Raw genomic sequence first — 21,795 nt, 5'->3', positions numbered from 1 at the left:
AAAAGTTCTACCTGGTTAGATAGCATAGTGGCTGCGTCGAGGTCGAAAACACCAGCTGCTTTTGTTGGCTTTGTTCTCATGGCTTGCCACTGATAGTTATTCGGTGACATCTCTTCAATAAATTCATAAGCCTCTTCAGGTGTTTTGTTGTTTAAAGTTCCACTGGCGGCTGTGTCGATCAGTTGCCTTGTTGAAGGGTTCACACTGTTGTAAAAAGTCTGAACCTGTAGCCATAGAGGTAACCCATGGTGAAGGCACCTTCTTAATAAGTCCTTTTATCTCTCCCATGCATCATAAAGAGTTTCTAGATCCATTTGCACAAAAGAAGAGATATCATTCCTTAATTGAGCCATTTTAGCCGGCCTAAAATATTTAAGTAAAAATTTTTTGGTCATTTATTCCCAAGTGGTGATTGACCCTTGTGGTAACGAGTTTAACCACTGTTTAGCCTTATTTCTCAATGAGAATGGAAATAATCGAAGGCAAATGGCATCGTCAGAAACGCCATTGATCTTAAAGGTGTCGCAGAATTCTAGAAAATTTGCTAAATGAGTGTTTGGATCCTCGTCCTGCAAACCATCAAACTGAACAAACTATTGTATCATTTGAATTGTGTTAGGTTTCAGTTCAAAATTATTTGCAGCAACAACAGGTCTAACTATACTCGATTCAGCTCCTGTTAAATTAGGTTTAGTATAATTATACATAGTACGAGGAGCAGGATTTTGATCTACTGGATTTGCAGCAACCATAGGAGGTAACGAATTATTCTGATTATCAGCCATCTCATCGGTTGTGGTATGGATATCAGCCTCTCGCTCTTCCTCTATGTATTGTAGGCTTCGCCCTATTTCTTTTCAGTTTCTGCAAGTTGTGCTTTTGATTTCTCTATCAAAAAGTAGAGGTCCTGACGGGTTTCTTCTAGTAATAAACTATAAAAACCTGCTAGAAGTAGAGAAAAGAAAATTTAGTAAATAAAAACAAAAATAAATTGAAATGAAAATAAAGAACGGCTAAAGTAAAAAAAATTAAGCGTTCCTAATATCCTAGTCACCGGAAACGGTGCCAAAAACTTGATGATCGCTAAACTAACTAAAAATTTGACTAAGGCAATCGCGCCTATCGAACAGTAGTATAGTTATGGTGAAACCAGAAATATTGTATCCACGAGGACTAAAAGTACTAGTAATTACTATCTTTTTATTATCTAGCCTAACAATTAAGAGAATTTTTAATCTAAAATTAATTATCTAATTAGCTAAGATTGCGACAGAGATTAAAGTTGGAAAATACTTTTGGAAAACCGATGGAGAAGACAATACCCAAGGAAGAATTCACCTAGACTTCATTTATTACCTCTGAATTAGATGATTTATTCACTTGACTTAATCCGTAGGATTCCCTAATTTATGTTAATATCTCTCTCGAAACTAAAAAAAATTGACTCTAGGTTGATTAATTGAAATCTCTTTCTAATTAAAACCCCTATTGTCGCATTAACTCGATCTATGGATTCCCTTATTAGATTTGACTTTAATCCGACAGATTTATGTCATCCTATCTCATGGATTGCATGCAACTTCGCTTAATTATGAACGATCTACTCTTAAACAGAGACTTTTGCTCCACTGAATAAGCACATCAAGAACTTGAATTAATATCCTGGAATATTAAAGCAAGGGTTAAACTCATAATTAAGAATAAGAACAAGTATTTATCATATAATTCAAATAGTAATAAGATTCGTCTTAGGTTTCATCTCCCTTAGGTATTTAGGGAATTTAGTTCATAAAAATAGAGGGAAACATCTCAAAATTGGGAAAACAACAAAACATAAAGAAACCCAAAAACTTCGGTAGAAATTGAATGGAGATCTTCAGTCTTGAAGGAGATCCTGCTTCCGGGATGATTCCAATGGCTGACCTTGAGTGTTTTCTGTGTTCTATTCTGCGTGTCCCCCTTTAATCATCTTCTAAGGTTTTTATATAGACTTTGGAATGCTTTCAAACCCTCAAAATTAGCCTTTTCCGAGTGTGCCACGCCTTTGTGAAGGTGCTCAGGCCGTGTGTAATTCTGACTTGGTTTAGTGTCGACATGGCCATGACACACAGACATGTGGTCTACCCTTGTGTCACACATGGGCGTGTGAATTGCCAGTGTGGAAGTGCCTAAGCCGTGTGAAACACTGAATTAGTCCCAATTTGTCTGTTTTTTGGTCCTTTTCTTGCTCTTTTTGCTATCCTAAGCTCTCCTGAGTATAAAACATGAAATTAAAGGATTAGGAGCATCAAATTCACTAAAACCAAGGAAAAATAATTCTAAATATGCCAAGTATGGGGTAAAAATATGTATATATTACGGTTTATCAGATAGCTTTTGGCCTTGAGCTTTTCACAGTGAAGTACCATCGAATTTACTTAGCTGATTAGTAAATGTGACGTTTTGAACTATTCAGCCTTATAGCGTTAGTCAAAACAATAGTACTCACGTAACTTCTACAACAACTCCTGATTCCATGAATGCTCTAAAGAGTTTAGCCTTTTAGAAATTCTAAATGAAACGGCCGCATTTCTCATTAAGAGTATTATGCTTATACTCTACTTGAAAATTACCAAGATATGTGAATCATTAAGAGAACATCTCATCCTTATTACTTTACAGTTAATACTTTTCCTTTTCACTATAAGAATAAGTAAGAAATAATAATGTGCAAGTGCTAAAAAAAGTGCAATATGACTTAGTTTTCCCTTTGAACCTAGATCTTGAGATCTCTATTCAACTAGGTAGGGTTACCATCATAACACTTTTTTTATGTCTTTTAATGACTTTAGGCTCATTCACCTCAATGAACTATACACAAGCTCTCTTCTTAAACATTTAGTTAACAAATCCACAATATTTTCCCTTAATTTTACTCAATCAATGGAAATAACTCCATTCAAGAGCAAGTATTTAATGGTATTATGTTTGTGATGAATATTTCACTTGCCATTATATATGTTGCTTTAAGCCTTTCTTGTAACACCAAATACCTGACCTGGTTGTCGGGTTCAAGCTATAGGATGCTACATTTTTTGTCAGAGTAACTACAATCAAATACATTCAATTTATACCATTGTATATTTTGTTATGAGCAATACATGCATATAATATGACATACAATAATTTTCGAGCCTTATATGAGCTTATGAAAAGTCTATTGTTAACTCGAGGTTTAATTAGGACCAAATCGTAATGTTTTCTAAAATCTCAGGTTGATGTCGCAACCTTGAGAGTTCCTCGTCTTGACATAACGTAATGACTTGGTTTCGTTGCGATGCCGGCACAACTACAAGAATACGATGTTGCGAAGTAGCTTCTTCTTTCTAAATGGTACAAAATGATATCCACAAGCTTCACCTAGATAACAATTTCATCACAATCAATCACTATTTCAACCAAATATGCCATTCTCAAATGTTCATTTCTAGTATATCTCATCACATATAACTTTATATTACCGAATCATACATATTAACTTAAACACCTATGGAAATTATCGTTGATTTTTCAAGTTGACATATACATTCACATATATAAGTTTCAAGATTGCAACCTTTCATACAATTCAAAACAAATACCAAATTCACATATACAAATCCACCATTTGACCATTTCAAAGTTACAATTTCAAGCCTCAATATAAACATAATCACCTATTATACCAAAAACCAACTCAACTTAGGTACATGCTGTATACTAAAGCGTAAAGGGTGTATACTAACATTGTCAAGTTGAGGATCACGAACTGGATGCTGAAATAACCTCCAGGAACTTCAAATTCCACCTATACCTGCGCTCGACATAAACAAACCGTATGCTGAGTGATAACATTTAGTAGTACTTACATGATTTAAGCCAAAGTTATAATAATAACAAATGCACACAATCAAATTCAGATATATCTTTTGTGCCCATAGTTTCATTTCACACATGACATGAATATATGTATATAGCAATTTGGATACCATCAATTTCAATTATTAGCTATTTCACACAACTTTCATACTAAATATTTCTATTAACATGTGAAATACAAATACAACCATTTTTACAACGTTTCATTTGACGTTAGAATTCAATCTTGACATTTTGTAACAATCAACAATAAAATTCAATATAATCATTGAACAATATACTATATACCAATCATTTTATATCCTACTTATTCAATTCATACCATCATCTATAAGTATATATACATATACCTAGTTATTTATTCAATTGAATACTCAATCTCAATATACCAATACAATCTATGTCACATACTTATCCCAATATCATATGCTATCATCGACCCAATAATAACATACCATTTTCTCATAATTCATTTCAATGTCATAATCCATTATTATTCTATAAGATTATACCACTTTCAACTTATTCATTTCAATACCATATCAAATTGGTTTTATCGAACCTACTTTCAAACAATTCCAAGTTTCTAATTTCATTTATAAATTTTGCCTAATTGAACCTTAGTAAAATGATCTGCCACAATTTAAACTATTATTTACACCCCATTTTACACATAATTATAGCTTGTTTAATTTTAAATCAAATTAACTTAGTATATATCTATGTTTTAATACTGGAAGTAATGATTTATGTTTCTTAGTAGTTGTTATTACATTTGAGATATCTAAATAAGGTTACATGGTCTTATAGGACAAATCGGGAGCTAAAGATGCATATTTGGGCAAAAAATGTTGCCTATGTCGTGACAGTAAGACACCGATATTACAACATTGAATATAGAAGCAAAAAAAAGTTCTGGAATGAAACTGCTTGCTATTTTGAGACATAACAAGGCTATGTCACGACACCAGATCCGATGTTGCAACACCGCCCTGCATAGCCCAAAAAGTCCCTGTGTGAGATAATTGCATTTACTAAGCGGGAAATTATGAGTATTTTTCTTAGTGAAACTCTAAGGATGTAACACCCTTCACCCATATTCAATGCTGGAATAGGGTTACGGAGCATTACCGAACTTATAAGACAATTAAATATTCACTTTGCATACATTTTCACATTTCATACAATTATCATTTAATCTCAATCAATATGTCCCTAATATTAGCCTACGAGGCCCTAAACATGCTTTGGGAGTGGTTCGGGACTAAACCGATAACTTAGGAAACTTTCATGAAACCTTGAAAATTTTTCTCAAAATAGGGGACACACGCCCGTGTGGCCCGACCGTGTCTCTCACAAGGCCACAGACACACCCGTGTCACAGGCCGTGTGGACATTCGAAATGGGAGCACATGGCCGCGTCCCAGCCCATGTCTGACCCCATGTAACTTTCTGACGGTTCACACAGCCAACACACACACCCGTGTGCCCTAAAAATTGGCCATACACGCCCGTGCACCAGGTTGTGTGCTAGGCTGTGCCAATCCTGTAGGGTATACTGACTTATGCCACAAGGCCAAGTCACACGCCCGTGTGTGAGGCCGTGTGAAGCATACTGACTTGGTTTCAAATTCAACACCAGGGAACACACAACTGTGTAACATAACCATGTGTCACACATGGGTGAGACACACGCTCGTGTCTCTGCCCGTGCGGACAAAAATAGGCTATTTACTAAGCCAATTTGCCACCCAAACTTGTACACAACTACATCAAACCAATTGCTACCAATACAAGCATAAATAAACATTCAATCAACTTCAACCAAGTATTATTTATTCCATTTCAATACCAACAAATACAAGACTCACCATATCACAATATGCAATTCAAATACATACCAAATTTTACCCTTTTCATTCATCAATATGGTCATTTTCAAACATGCATCAAATTACCAAAACTCATAAGCATACTAATTACCAGTTCATCAACCATTTGATATTCACCATATCCATTTTCAATAAGCATCAAATACTATCATAACTAACATTTATGAGGCAATTACTAAACTCAAACAAAGGCCATTTGCACACTTTAATACATCATCAAATTCACCATTATAAGCTAACTCACATGGCTATGTATATATAAACCAAACCTAATATTTACAAGCCAATACAAATGGCCAAAATGCATATACCAAAAGACCAAGTCCCTATACATGCCATTTACTTAAAATACCAAAGTTCATAGGTACCAAATGATAGGTGGATAGTGTGAAGATAAAACACGAAAAAATAAACAAAGTAAGCTATAAAGCTTAGTAAGCTTGTATAAAATAATCTCAATTCAATATCAAGATTATAATTCAACAATTTAAATATATATATCAACATTTAACATATATTAGCTAACAAAATTATGATATTAATCACATTCTTCACAAGTTTCTTTGAACTAAAGCTTATACATGTCACGTACGTACCTGTACCATCTCATATCATTCTCGTACTCAATCATATCTTTCGTTTACCCGTTGAACCATTTGGAATAAAAGTCGAATACTCAAGATTCTCGCACACTAAGTACTTATACCATGGCTAGAAGCCAAATCAAGTTAGCTTATATCTGAAATACTGATATCATGGCCCAAAGCCAAACTAGCCGATATTCATGGCCCGAAGCCAAATTGGTATAACTCGTACCCAAAGTGCTAATATCATGGCCCGAAGCCAACTCAATGTATCCCCTAATGACATGTCACTAGTATCCTAATCTATTCCTAAATTTCAACCGGGATTTTCATTGTCGAATCTTCGTCGAACGTATCCGTAGAGTCGAATTCACAATTCATACAATATCAAAGCATTTAAAACATAACTATATCAATGCATATTACATACGAACTTACCTCGGATGTGAAACCGACAAAATAGGTCAATTAGTCGATAACTTTGGTTTTCCCCCGATCTAGATCCGAATTTTACTTTTCTTGATCTAAATATATTAAAAATTAACTTATTTAATAATATATTTATTCAATTTGATCCAAAACACACATACAAGCACATTTACACTTTTACCCATAGAATTTCACAACTTTTACAATTTAGTCCCTAGGCTCATAAAACAAAATTCATTCAATTTCATCATAACCCAAGCCCAGCTGAATTACTATTATAACCCTAGAAGCCCATATTTTTTATTTATTTCACATTTTAACCACTAAATTTCCACATTTTACAATTTAATCCTTAATTTGCATTTTCACAAAAAATCACTTAACAAAACTTGTATATCTATCAACAAGCATTCATAATCTATCAAGAAACTTCAAAACACATGCTATTTCATCAATGGAAACATATAAAATCTTTAACAATTTTACAAAATTAGTCCCTGGGCTAGCTAGAATAAGTTGTAACGATATCAAAAACATAGAAATAATTAAAAACGGGACAAAAATGGACTTACAATTGAGTTAGGAAGCTTGGCCGAATATACATGCATCCATGGAGTTTCTTTTTTCTAAAATTTTGGTAGAAAAGGCTTAATGAAGATGATAATCTTATTGTTTTTATTATTTTACTTATTAATTCACTAAATTACCTTATTAACCTTTGTTATAAAACATTTAAATCACTTATTATAAGCCCATAAATGTCCATTACCAATAATAATGGTTTAATTACCATTTAAGGCCATCATATTTAAAAGCCAAAGCTATTTGAAACTCTTAACTAATATAACAATAATTTTACACTTTATGCGATTAAGTCCTTTTTATCAAATTGACTAGTCAAACGATAAAATTTCTAAACGAAACTTTCGCACAATCATTCAATCATGTTGTAAACATTAAAATAATAATAAAATAAATATTTTGAAATCAGATTTGTGGTCTCGAAGCACTGCTCTGATTTGACCAAAAACGGGCTGTTACAAAGGACATCAAGGATAATTTAAACACTTTAATATTCTCAGTTTAGCCTATATAAAGGCCATGGTAATCAGTTTAAAGACACAATTTTAGGGAGACAGATTCTTAGGTTTTTATTTCATTCTTGGTTTTCACTTAGAGTATTTTATGTTTTTGTAATCAAAAGATCCTATTTCAAAGTGAGACTTTTGCGAGTGGAGATTATTCCGGAGCTGCAGTTTCATCGATAAATCCATGAGCATCTATTTTCCTTTATTCTATTCTTTATATCTATTTCTTTAACATTTTTTAATTGAATGTTTGTGTAAAGATTATAATCAATTTATGCTTTATACATATCTTACGTGTTTCAACTATTCTAATTGTAGTAATTGATTAAAGGATAGAGTTTTTTAATGAATCAGCTGTTTAGGAGAGGAAGAACTTAAACCCTAGGCTTGACGACCAAAAATTGGTATGGCCTATCCGTGAACACCTTATCCCCGAACTAGTCTGGACTGTAGGTCGAGAGATAAGTAGTTCTTATCGACTCATTATGTTAGTTAATCACCGAGAGGAGCAACTAAGTTGATGGCTAGCTGGTTGAATAGAGCCCTACATAAATAATTAATCAGGTAAAGTAATTGGATCTAGGCTAATGAAACTAGTGTAGTCGAAACAAGGGATAGGAGAAACTGATACATGAACTTAGGAATAGATTTAGGTTTAATTAAATTTATTTTGTTTATTAATATTATCATCATCTTGCTTTATATTAACACTACTAATTTGTGACTCAAGTAGATTCGTAATTATTTCCAATAATTGCTTGATAGAAGTTTTCCCCAAATTGCAATCCCTTGGGTACAATCCTAGGAGGTACTTACCTACTTTGTTGTAACTATATTACAACTTGACCTATATACTTGCAGACATCGGGTTAAATCCATATATTTTGTAGTAGTATTCACACTCTTGACATTAGTACGTTCGGAGGCGGTCAAGTTGTTGGTGTCCTTGTTGGGGATTACAACAGTGATAATTGTTATTTAATCAATTACTTGTGAATAATATTAGTCGAAAGAAGAATGGGTTAGATATTGTACTAATTTTTATATTCATTAATTATTTTATTTTTTTCTGAATTTTTTTATTTACCTTGTTGACTAGAAGATTTAATTATGAAAAAAATTATTTATAGGTGGTTTAATGATGAATAGACTTCTTAAGATGACGAATGGAATTGCATAACAAGTTAGTTGAACTAAGCCGCGACAATCCAGTGGAGCGATTTTAACACCTGTATCTCGTTTCCATTGCCAGATTAAGGATCAAAGTGTTACAGAACCAAATAGAACAATTTATCTTACAGAACCAAATAGAGCAATTTATCTTAATTTAGAACAAATATTCAATTAATTTAGAAACATATATCAATTCATATAATAAATATTCACATAGGCTTTTAATCGGGTTTATGGGGCCTTAAAATTAGTTTGAAACCAATCAGTGATCAAAATGAATCAAAACATAAATTTAGGAAAAACTTGAAAATTTAGAAAATAGGGGTCACACAGTCGTGTAATCTATCTGTGTAGCACAGTTCAGATCGTGTGAGCATTCGAAATAAGGACACACAATCGTGTTCTAGCTCATGTCATAGATCATGTAATTCATTTACTTGGCTCATGTGGTCGTGTCGCAGGCCGTGTGGTAGCCTGTGTAACTCACTGACTTGAGACACACGTCTTTGTCTTAGCATGCGTCTCAAACCGTGTGAAACCTGCAATAAAATAAACAAAGCACGCACGACCATGTGGTGTGACCGTGTGTGGCACACGACTATGTGATAGCTCGTGTCTCAGACCGTGTGCTTCCAAATTAATCCCTTGAATAGGCTAAAATCAAGCCAAAACTTTCCCAATAACGTACACTTAAAACACAAATCATCTCATGGCCAAAACAATCAAAACATACACTTAAAACATATCAAAATCAATAACTTAAACTTCTAACCAATGTACCATTCATAGGTACCTCAATTATAACCAAACATTATCCCAAAACTTTATCCATTAACACACCTCAATTCAACTTTCATAACCAACCACACCATTATCTTCTAAACATTCTATTAAATTTCACCATTCAACATTACATAACACATTCACAAGTACTAAATAAATTTTCATATCTTCCAAAATTTCTAATATTAAGCTTCTTACAACAAAACCTATATACATGCCACAGCCTAAAAAAAGATATAAAAGCTACCAAAAGTAAATGGATAGTGTGAGCTTTGATGCCGATCCTTCAAGTCGTCTGAAATTATTAACTACAAAATGACATGGGAAAAATCATTAAGCTTAAACAGCTTAATAAGACCATAATGTAAATTCTACTTGACTTGCTTTAAGTAAAGCAATCACTTAAAAATTATAACATTATAACTAAAATTCTTAATTGCTTTGTCTATAAGTTTTAAAGAATTCATCATAACTAGAATATGTTAATTCCATGTAATTCTTCATATCATTTAATCAAGTTCATCATTACCCAGTTTACATACTTGAACCTCACTCATTTTTAGAGGCATCATAGATGCAAAACAAGGGCACCAAAGTGCAATCAGGAGCACGAGTGTGTAATCAAGGCCACGAATGGGCTGTCAGGGGCACTATAGTGCATTTAAGGGCAGAAATGTGCAAATAGGGACACCAAACTGTTTACAGGGGCATCAAGGTGCAATAAAGGCACTTCAACATTTCTGTAAACATATTAGAACTCATTACAGTCTCATACAATTAATTTCAAATCCAAGAAACACTGCTAATAACCACTTTTCAATTTCATATATATGTGATATTTGCATTCCTAATAAATACATAATTAACAAAATTATATTCACATGTACATATAAAGAGATCGCATGGTATACAAGTTGATGACACCTTAGTATGTCATCGTCATTGTGATGCTCAGCCAGAAATTTGTACATCTGTAAAGCTTTCCTTTTGTTTGTATTAGAAGGTTTTAAAGTTTTCAAGCAAAGAAATTCACTTGACTTTTCTTCCTTATTTAGATACAATGGTAGCTTTGCAGATATAAAAATTTCTAGCTGAGCATTACAAAAACGATGACATATTTTGGCATCATCAACTTGTATACTATAAAAATAAATGGTTGCTCGTGTTAAAACATTCTAAAAAACGTGGTAACATATTTTAACATAAAGGATGGAGTGGAAATGTAGTTCTTCACACAGGAGTAAGGCTAGGGGTTTACTTATACTAGAAGAATTTTGTAAAAGATATTTCAAAAAACGGCTCGTATTTGAGTTAGAGAAAGTGATAAATAAGGTGGAAAACATATACACAAAATACGTGAGTAGCTGATTTGCATTACGAATTTCGATGGTTAGGTAAAAATCTTACTCAATATAGAAACATCGAATAGAAAAATGAATGATGATATTGACGAGCTAAAAGTTTTGATGGATGTAACAACCCTAACCCATATCCGATGCCAGAATAGGGTTACAAGGCATTACCAAATAACATATCCCATTCACATACATTTATACATTCATTATCAAAAACCATTCGCATACATTCACATTGTCTCTTATAAGATTCTACAAGACCTTAAAACATGCTGAAGAGTAGTTCGGGACTAAACTGATCACATATAAAAATTTCTGAACACTTAGAGAAATTTTACATTCATAGGTCACACGCCCGTGTAAGCAAGCTATGTGCCTCACACAGCTACCAGACACGCCCAGGTCCTAGGCTGTGTGAAAACAGAACATACATACTGACTTGTACCATACGGCCGAAGACACGCCCATGTGCCTTGGCCGTGGAGAAACTGGAGAGGTTACTGACTTGGTCACACAGCCAACCATGCGCCCGTGTGTCTAGCACGTGTACCCTTCAAAATGGCCACACACGCCCATATGCCAAGGCTGTGTGCCTCACACGATCATCAAATACGCCTGTGTGTCTAAGCCGTGCTTGAGATTGACATAAATTCGTAGGGCTACCCCAGGGCACACATTACCATGTAACATGACCATGTGTCACACACGACTGAGACACACGCCCGTGTGGACAAAAAAAGGACATTTGTAAAGCCAATTTGCCACCCGACTCTCAAGTACACAAAGCAACCAAAATAACACATTTCAATGCATATTTAAGTAATAAAAAACATGCCAATTCATACTCATGTCATGCCATCTATCATCAACGAATTCAACTACTCAATTCCACTTTAAAACCTATCAAATTATTATACCAACATTCATCACATTAACATCTATTCCATATCACAAAACACATCATTAAACTATATCAACAACTAATGCTAGCATACCAAAATAAGCCTACATAGAAGGCATTATATACATCACATACTTATCACTTGAAAACATGTAAATCCAGCCAAATTCAACTTCATAAACAACACCATTTACAAGCCACATCTCATGACTAAATTTACAACTCAAAATATACTCAAAATGACACTAGCCTATACATGCCATATACCATATATACAAGCTTCAAAAGTAACAACAAGATGATCGATAGTGTAATGATGGTTCCAGATGATCCCCAATGTCTGAGCTAGCTTCGATACTCTATAAAACAAAGACAAATATGACAAATATCACACAGTAAGCTTCATAGCTTAGTAAGTTCGTACCAAATATACTCAACAATTCATATAATACAAAACATCAATTAATAAAGACTTATTAGTTCTTATATCATCATTCAATTCTAATCCACTACCATTTAACATGTATATACAAATTCATCAAGCTTCATACATATAGTATCAACTACCACATAGGTATTGAATATACGTGAATTTTTTTGTATTTATTTATTTCATTCTCACCTCTTTTGTTCAGTACATTAATTCGTTCGGATGTCTTTCAATGTTCTAAGAATTCGTACACCTAGTACATCAGTGATTAGCTGAAGCTATAACGATCTCGCACACTTAGTGCCGTCACATTAAACCATAGCTATCTCAGTATCGCACATTTAGTGCCTCATATAGTTGAAGCTATTCCAATTCGCACACTAAGTGTTATTTATAGCCAAAGCTATTTTGAAACACATACTAAGTGCCAAACATAGTCGATTTATCGTCGTACACAATCGTAACCACATATATACAATTTATGCATTTTTAAAGCATTAAAAATATAATTGTAACTTCATTCATCACATACGAACTTACCTTGTACTCAGAATGGACGAATCAGATCAATTACTCAATAACCTTTGATTTTACTCGATCTAAATCTGAATTCTTTCTTTCTTGATCTATGTAATGCCCCAGATAGGTAGGGTCTGTAATTTGGCATATTTTAGTATAAATTCCATGTTTGTTGAAGGGTTGGGTGATTTGGGTGTGTTTGGGGGGTCTAAAGAGTCTTGGGGTTAAGTTTTGGCTTTTACAACATTTTTGTTTTGCTCTTAAAAGAATCTGGTTACTGGCACTTGTGCCTTATAAATAATTGTGGTTATGTTATGTCACAAAAAGCCTTGTGGCTTGGTGGAAGTGGTGTGACATAGCTATTGGAGAGAACAGGGGTTCGAATCCCATGGCAAACAAGGGGCAGTTATTTTGTACTTGTGGACGGCAGGTGGTTGAGTTGGAGTAGACTTTTAGGTGGTGGAAGTTTGAATTGGTCTTGGGTTGTTGGGAGAAGATTATGGAGGGATAAGGGGAGTGATATGGGGAGATTTTCAAGGAGTTGGTGGGGAAGAGTGTTGTAGCCGAATTAGGCAACTTGTAGGAGCAAAATTAGCTAGAGGAACTCTTTTGGCATTTTGGCATTTTGGTTTTGGTGTAGGATCCGAATTCTACTTCTTCTATTATCGGGTTTTGCTCTTTTGGTGCATTTCAAGGTAATATCTTTCCTTGTGCCGAATCTTCCCTCTCTTCTCAGCCTTAGCCGATTATTGATTTATCGAATACTTCTCCTTCCCACTTTATCTTGATACACTTCACGTTGACCGTTGAACTCCATTTCTTTCTTACCCATTCGTTTGGTTTAGCCAAACATTTTCTTGATCTTTACTCATCTACTGCTTGCTCTTGGTTTTGCGTTTTCTTTCTTGGAGTCTTAGGCGAATACTCTCATTGCTAACCGAAACTCTCCCTGTTGGATTAGGGTAAGTTTACTCTTCGTTTGCCTAATCTCTAACAATAGCTTAATCTTGCTATTATTCATCTGTATGTGTGTTGTGGTTGTGCTACTTCTCTTTCTTGCCTATTCTATGTTGGTCTTTCTCTTAATCTCCTTCTTTGTCGACTTGCACTAGGAGGGTGTTCTCGGCATTAGGTGTTCGACAGTGGTGTTTGCTAGGATAGGCCGAATATTGCTACTTCCTTCTCCTAGTCTCTATTTTGGTAAGTAGTTTTCAGGGATTAAGTGGATTATGTTTAGGTTAGGAGTTTTCAGGGATTAAGTGGATTATGTTTAGGTTAGGTAATAAAGTGGTTGTAGATGTTAATGCAGATTGATGTCGACTAGGGTGTGAAGAAGGTTAAGGGTGGTTTGAACCCTACTTGGGCTATCAAGGTAAGCGACACGTTATGTACTGTGTAAAGGGTTTCTTTTCCCATTTGATTAACCCAAATGACTAAACTGCTTGTCAGACGTTGTGTTGGTCAAGGTAGGACGTGTGGAGTGCATCGGTTTCTTCTCCAATCAGGTGTGTAATCGTACACCATTTTCGTTACTGACCAAAAGCCAAAAGGTGTGTATTCATACCCCTATTTTACTGCAGATTGGCAATAGTTGAAAAGCCAAAAAGCCAAAACGTCGGCATTTGAGGTCTCACGAGCGTGCAATCGCTCATATGGTGAATCGAGCCTTAAATCATGGGCGACAGACCGTAGAGGCTGCCACGAGTGTTTCGTGGGCATGGGCCGTAATGGGCCTTGGGCCCATTTGTACTGTTTTGGCCATTTGGGTTACTTAAGTCGTTTGAGACGACTATAGACCTTCCAAAGGGTCGTCATCTGTACCGAGACCCTAAAATCAGTTAAATGACCGAGATACCCCTGAGGGGTAAAACTTACTATTTTACCTTTAACTGATGAAATGACCTTTATAATGCTAGTGGTAGGTTATTTGATGTGTGAATAACATTTATATGACTGGTTATGGTTATGACATACTACATATACGTATTATTTATGACACGAGATCTTCATGGGGTTAGGCTTTTTATATGGAGGAAGTACTGTACTGGTGACTTTGTCACATATATTGTTACTGGTGGCTTGCCACACTTACTGTTACTGGAAGCTACGCTGCGTTATTATTATTAATGGCAACTTTGCTGCGATATTAGTGTGCTGGTTGGGTGGGTCGATTGATATCCCCACAAGTGTGCTAGTTGGTATGGGTTGTGTGCTGGATGGTTATGGGATGGGTTGCATTTTGCACTGTACCGATACTGAATAAGGCTTTGGCCCAAACTGTACTGATACTGAATAAGGCTTTGGGCCAGACTGTACTGATACTGTGTTATTCACTGTTTGCTTGTTATTGGGATTACACACTGAGTTTTCATAAACTCACCCCGTTTCTAACTGTGTAGGTAATACCTAAGCTTAGATGGTTTGAGGCTGCGAGGGACTCAGAGATGGCCACACTACCACTTCTGTTTCTTTTATTTGCAATTAGATTTCGTTTTGGGTTTTAATTGATGTAATAAAGCCGATGGTGGGTTTTAAGTTTTAATTTGGATTTTGATTTCTTATACTAAACTGCTAGTCTAGGAAAACACGAGTTTTCAAAATAGCACGATTTCCTAAGAACACGAGCTTTCAACAACATAGTTTTCAAAATGCTTCCGCGGTATAAATTGAAGTAATACACCAAATGCAAACAAATTGGTAAACGTTTTGACGAAAACTTTTGTTAAATAATAATTAAGGGATTTGAATTCAGTAATAGATACTTACAGAAAAGACCAATTTTTGAAAAAAAGAAAAACACTTTGATGTGACACGCCAGATTCGACCATAACGTCTGGGCCGGGTTTTGGGTGTTACATTTAGTGGTATCAGAGCCAGGTTTCAAAATTCAGCTGTGGTATGGGTAGCAGAAAAGTAGTTTTCCTTCTTTTTTAAATTTGGGGTTTAAAAAGGTTTCTCTGAAATTTGGTTTTGAAATTTTTTCAACGGAGCTTGTCTTGTTTCTGAAATGATGTTACTGAAAGTGTAGCACACCGAGTCTCCGATGCTAAATCTGTAAGTTCTCTGCTAGCATCTACTGTTTTAAGTTGTAGTGTGATGTTGGAAAACTATTATAGATGGTAGCATTAAACTGAAAATCTTTGGTTAGAGCAATCTGAGATTGTAGAAGATTGATATTGGTAGCAGGATCTCGATTTGCAGAAATAAAACTCTAAATATTGTTTATCATAAAATATCTTTTAATAGCAAACTGGAATTATAAACTGATAGCATAAAACTTTTAAATTCAGATAAAACGTATATCGATATGAACACTAGAGGTACTCGTGGAAGGGGTACGTGAGGCCGTGGTAGAGGCTGTGGGGGTGCTAGGGCTGGGTCTTTAGCGTCGGGTCACATGCCTGCTAGGGAGACACTGGCTTCACCAGTAACTGAGACTGGGTCTCATGATCGAGTAATTTGGGATGATGCCTTGTCTCAGGCGATGCTGCGAGTTCTTGAAAGGGTTGCTGGAGCGAGTACGGGATCAGTGGCCCGGGGGTCAATTTTTGAGCCACTCCAATCCAATGGGGCAGAGATTTTTAAGGGTGTTTCTTGTGTAGCCCCGAACGTGGCAGAATATTAGTTAGAGGCTATGGAATGGATAATGGATGATCTGGACTGTACTGTAGAACATAAATTGAAAGGGGTAGTGTCGTTATTGTGAGATGAGGCTTACCAATGTGGCTCACTGTGAGGGAAGGTACACAAGCTGACTGTCTGACATAGGATTTCTTTAAGGCGTCCTTTCAAGGGAAGTATGTAGGTGGAAGTTATGTAGACGCCCGAAGGAAGGAGTTTCTGAACTTGACCCAGGGGAATAGGACTGTGACAGCATATGAGGTAGAGTTTCTGCGATTGAGTCGTTATGCTCGTGGGATAGTAGCGGCTGAGTACATACACTGTGTGTGTTTTGAGGACGGTCTTCGTGATGAGTTGAGGGTTTTAATAGCTCCACAAAAGGAGTGAGACTTTGCTACTTTAGTAGAGAAAGCAAAGATTGCTAAGGATGTGAAGCGCTTAGAGCACTAGAATCGTGAGAAGGATAGGGGCAGAGGCAAAAGGGATTTTGGATCCTCTGGTTCTACAAGTAGTCCTATTAAGAGGGCCAAGTTTGATGGGCCAGTTTGAGCTGGAGATCCTGCTGTTGCTGCAAAACCGCAGCCCTGTGCTGACTGTGGGAGATCTCATTTGGGCGAATGCTGAAAAAATATTACGGCGTGCTTCAGGTGTGGGTCCATAGATCATCAGGTAAGGAATTGTCCTCAGAGGCCTACTCAGATGCAAGCTACAGAACAGGGTCATGTTCAGCCAGTGAGAGATGGTCAGCCACTAAGAGGTCATGGACAGGCCAGAGGTGGAAATGGGTTTGGACGAGGTTGTGGAGCACCGGGTAGAGGCACAGGTAATACTGAGGCGAGACAACCAGCCTTGGTTTATGCTGCTCGTCGTCGAGAGGATGGTGATGCCCCTGACATCATAACCGGTACGTTTTTTATTTATAAGTTGCCATATGTTGTTTTAATTGATATTGGATCTATGCATTCGTATGTTGCGTGCACTGTGTCTGAGATGTGAGAGCACTACTAGTGAAATGACGGTGTTGAGTCCACTAGGGCAATCGGTTAGGGTGGATAAGTTATTCAAGGACGTGCCCTTAGAGGTTCAAGGAGTTGTATTGCCAACAAATTTGATGGAACTGCCATTCGGGGAATTTGATATTATTTTAGGCATGGATTGGCTAGTTAAACATCGTGCGAAGCTGGATTATGCTGCTAAGCGGTTGGTGTTGAGGACTTCGGAGGATGATGAGGTGGCTGTAATAGGGGAGCGAAGAGATTATTTTTCTAATGTGATATCGATGTTAAGGGCCGAGAAGCTGGTTCGTAAGGGTTGTGAGGCTTTCCTGGCATATGTTAGCAATTCTGAGACTAAAAGTCTTTCTCTTGAGGATGTTAGAACTGTTAAGGAGTTTTCGGATGTTTTTCCAGAAGAGCTTCCGGGCTTGCCTCTAGACCGTGAGGTTGAATTCAGAATTGAGCTTCTACCAGGAACAGCTCCAGTGTCTATCGCCCCATATAGAATGGCACCAAAAGAGCTAGTGGAGTTAAAGGCTCAAATTCAATAGCTATTAGACCGAGGATTCAATCGACTGAGTGTGTCTCCGTGGGGAGCACCAGTGTTGTTTGTGAAGAAGAAGGATAGGTCCATGCGCTTGTGCATTGACTATCGTCAACTAAATAAGTTGACCATCAAGAACAAGTACCCTTTGCCGAGGATTGATGATCTATTTGATTAGTTGCGAGGAGCTACTGTGTTCTCCAAAATAGATCTTTGATTTGGGTACCATCAGTTGAAGGTTAAGGAAGCTGATGTGTATAAGTCAGCGTTTAGGACTCGTTATGGTCATTACGAGTTCCTAGTAATACCGTTTGGGTTAACGAATGCACCAGCTGCTTTCATGGACATGATGAACCGAATATTTCAACCCTATCTGGATCAGTTTGTAGTAGTGTTCATAGACGATATTTTAGTGTATTCGGGAAGCGAGGAGGAGCATGATGAACACTTGCAGATTGTCTTTCAAATTTTGAGACAGAAACAGTTGTACGCAAAATTCAGCAAGTGTGAGTTTTGGCTGCAAGAGGTGACATATTTGGGTCACGTGGTATCTGCTGAGGGGATTAGGGTTGATCCTCGAAAAATTGAAGCCGTATTGGGTTGGAAATCACCAAAAACTGTATCTGAGATTCGAATTTTTCTGGGTTTAGCTGGATATTACAGACGTTTTGTGGAAGGGTTTTCAGCTGCACCTTTGACGAAATTGCTGTGAAAGGGGTGCCATTTGTTTGGTTCAATAAACAACAAGAGAGTTTTGAGAAATTGAAGAAAGTTTTAATTGAGGCTCCTGTTTTGATACAGCCGGAGTCTGGGAAGGGATTTACTGTTTATATTGATGCGTCACATGTTGGATTGGGATGTGTGTTGATGCAAGAAGGAAAGGTGGTTGCTTATGCGTCGCAGCAGCTTAAACCTCGCGAGGCGAATTATCCCACTTATGATTTGGAATTGGCAAGGGTGGTGGTTGCACTAAAAATTTGGAGGCATTATTTATATGGGGAAATAACGATTATTTATATGGACCATAAAAGCCTCAGGTATCTCCTTACTCAGAAGGAGTTGAACCTTAGGCAACAAAGGTGGATTGAGTTGCTTAAAGATTATAATTGTTCAATTGAGTACCACCCAAGCAAAGCTAATGTGGTAGCTGACGCACTGAGCCGTAGAGTTGTCTCTGATTTAAGAACAATGTTTGCTCGTCTTAGCCTGTTCGATGATGGTAGCTTGTTAGCTGAACTGCAAGTGAGACCGACTTGGACTGATCAAATTAAGGAGAAACAGTTTTTGGATGAGTCGCTAGTTCCTCGTTTTCAGCAAATGGAAAATGGTGAGACTTCAGATTTTGGACTGAATGGGGAAGGGGTGTTATGTTTTCATGGAAGAGTGTGTATACCAAATGATTCTAGTCTAAGGCAGTCTATTCTGTGAGAGGTGCATGGTAGCCCTTAGGCCATGCATCTTGATGGGAACAAGTTATATCGAGATCTTCGTGAGTTGTATTGGTGGCCTGTGTTAAAACGCGAAGTTACTGATTATGTAAATAAGTGCGTGACGTGTCAGTAGGTTAAGGCTGAGCACCAGTTAGCTTCTAGATTATGCAGCAAGTTAAGATTCCACTTTGGAAGTGGGAGAGGGTGACCATGGATTTTGTGAGTGGGTTACCCTTGACGCCTTCTAAGAAGAATTCGGTTTGGGTAATTGTAGACCGACTAACTAAGTTTGCCCATTTTATACTGGTCCACATTGATTATTCATTACAGAAGTTTGCCAAGTTGTATGTGGCTGAGATTGTAAGATTACATGGTGTACCAGTTTCTATCATATCTGAAAGGGATCCTAGGTTCACATCTCGGTTCTGGAAGAATTACATAACGCTTTGGGTACACGACTGGATTTCAGTACTGTGTTTCATCCTCAGACGGATGGACAGTCTAAAAGAGTAATTCAAATATTGGAAGACATGTTAAGAAGTTGTGTACTAGATTTCAGAGACAGCTGGGAGGATTATTTACCGTTGGTGAAATTTACGTATAAAAACAGCTACCAGTCCAGTATTCGAATGGCACCGTACGAAGCATTATATGGTCGTAGGTGTCGTACTCCTACTTGTTGGACTGAACTGGGTGAGTGACGAATTCTGGGGCCGGAGCTAATGCTGATACAGAAGACAAGGTAAAGCTGATTCGGGATCGGTTGAAAGAAGCGTTTGATAGGCAGAAGTCCTATACAGACTTAAAACGTAAAGAGATTGAGTACTCTGTAGGGGATTATGTCTTTCTTAAGGTATCACCGTAGAAGAAAATTATGAGGTTTGGACGGAAGGGCAAGCTGAGCTCTAGATTTATTGGGCCTTACCAGATACTTAAGCGTGTAGGGCCGATTGCGTATCAACTTGAGTTGCCTCTAGAGCTGGAAATAATTCACGACATGTTTCATGTTTCCATGCTTAGGCGGTACCGTTCTGATCCCTCGCATGTCGTGCTAGTTGAGGAAATTGAAGTTAGGCCTGATCTAACAATTGAGGAGGAACCAGTACAGATCTTGGAACGTAATGTTAAAGTTGAGAAAGAAGTCTGTTCCATAGGTCAAAGTGCTTTGGCGCAATCACGGTGTAGAGGAGGCGACATGAGAACCAGAAGAGACGATACGGCATCAACACCCTTATTTATTTTGACCAAGTAAATTTCGAGACCGAAATTTCTTTAAGGGGGTAGAATTGTAACGCCTCAGATAGGTAGGGTTTGTAATTTTGCATATTTTAGTATAAATTCCATGTTTGTTGAAGGGTTGGGTGATTTGGGTGTGTTTGGGGGGGGTCTGAGGAGTCCTTGGGTTAAGTTTCAGCTTTTGTAGCATTTTTGTTTTGCTCTTAAAAGAATTTGGTTACTGGCACTTGTACCTTATAAATAATTGTGGTTGTGTTATGTCACAAAAAGCCTTGTGGCTTGGTGGAAGTGGTGTGACATAGCTATTGGAGAGAACAGGGGTTCGAATCCCATGGAAAACAAGGGGCACTTATTTTGCACTTGTGGACGGCAGGTGGTTGAGTTGGAGTAGACTTCTAGGTGGTGGAAGTTTGAATTGGTCTTGGGTTGTTGGGAGAAGATTATGGAGGGATAAGGGGAGTGATATAGGGATATTTTCAAGGAGTTGGTTTGGGAGGAGTGTTGTAGCCGAATTAGGCAACTTGTAGGAGCAAAATCGGCTAGGGGAACTCTTTTGGCATTTCGGCATTTTGGTTTTGGTGTTGGAGCCAAATTCTACTTCTTCTATTTTTAGGTTTTGCTCTTTTGGTGCATTTTGGGGTATTATCTTTCCCTGTGCCGAATCTTCCCTCTCTTCTCAGCCTTAGCCAATTATTGATTTCCCGAATACTTCTTCTTCCCACTTTATCTTGGTACACTTCACTTTGACCGCTAAACTCCATTTCTTCCTCACCCATTCGTTTGGTTTAGCCGAACATCTTCTTGATCTTTACTCATCTCCTACTTGCTCTTGGTTTTATGTTTTCTTTCTTGAAGTCTTAGGCGAATACTCTTATAGCTAACCGAAACTCTCTCTGTTGGATTAGGGTAAGTTTACTC

At 36.9% G+C, this 21,795-nt stretch overlaps 1 non-coding gene across 1 annotated transcript; it reads left to right on the top strand.

Annotated features, from left to right (window-relative positions):
• The first annotated feature begins 240 nt into the window (after positions 1 to 240).
• Positions 241 to 346, top strand: LOC121204140 (small nucleolar RNA R71). Its single transcript, XR_005899068.1, has one exon. It is a non-coding gene; the product is annotated as a small nucleolar RNA R71 (small nucleolar RNA).
• Positions 347 to 21,795: the final 21,449 nt, after the last annotated feature.

The sequence above is a fragment of the Gossypium hirsutum genome, chromosome A07, assembly GCF_007990345.1.
Source record: "Gossypium hirsutum isolate 1008001.06 chromosome A07, Gossypium_hirsutum_v2.1, whole genome shotgun sequence".
Taxonomy (NCBI): domain Eukaryota; kingdom Viridiplantae; phylum Streptophyta; class Magnoliopsida; order Malvales; family Malvaceae; genus Gossypium; species Gossypium hirsutum.
The sequence above is the reverse complement of the archived record's forward strand: the minus strand, read 5'-3'. Positions and strand labels throughout refer to the sequence as shown.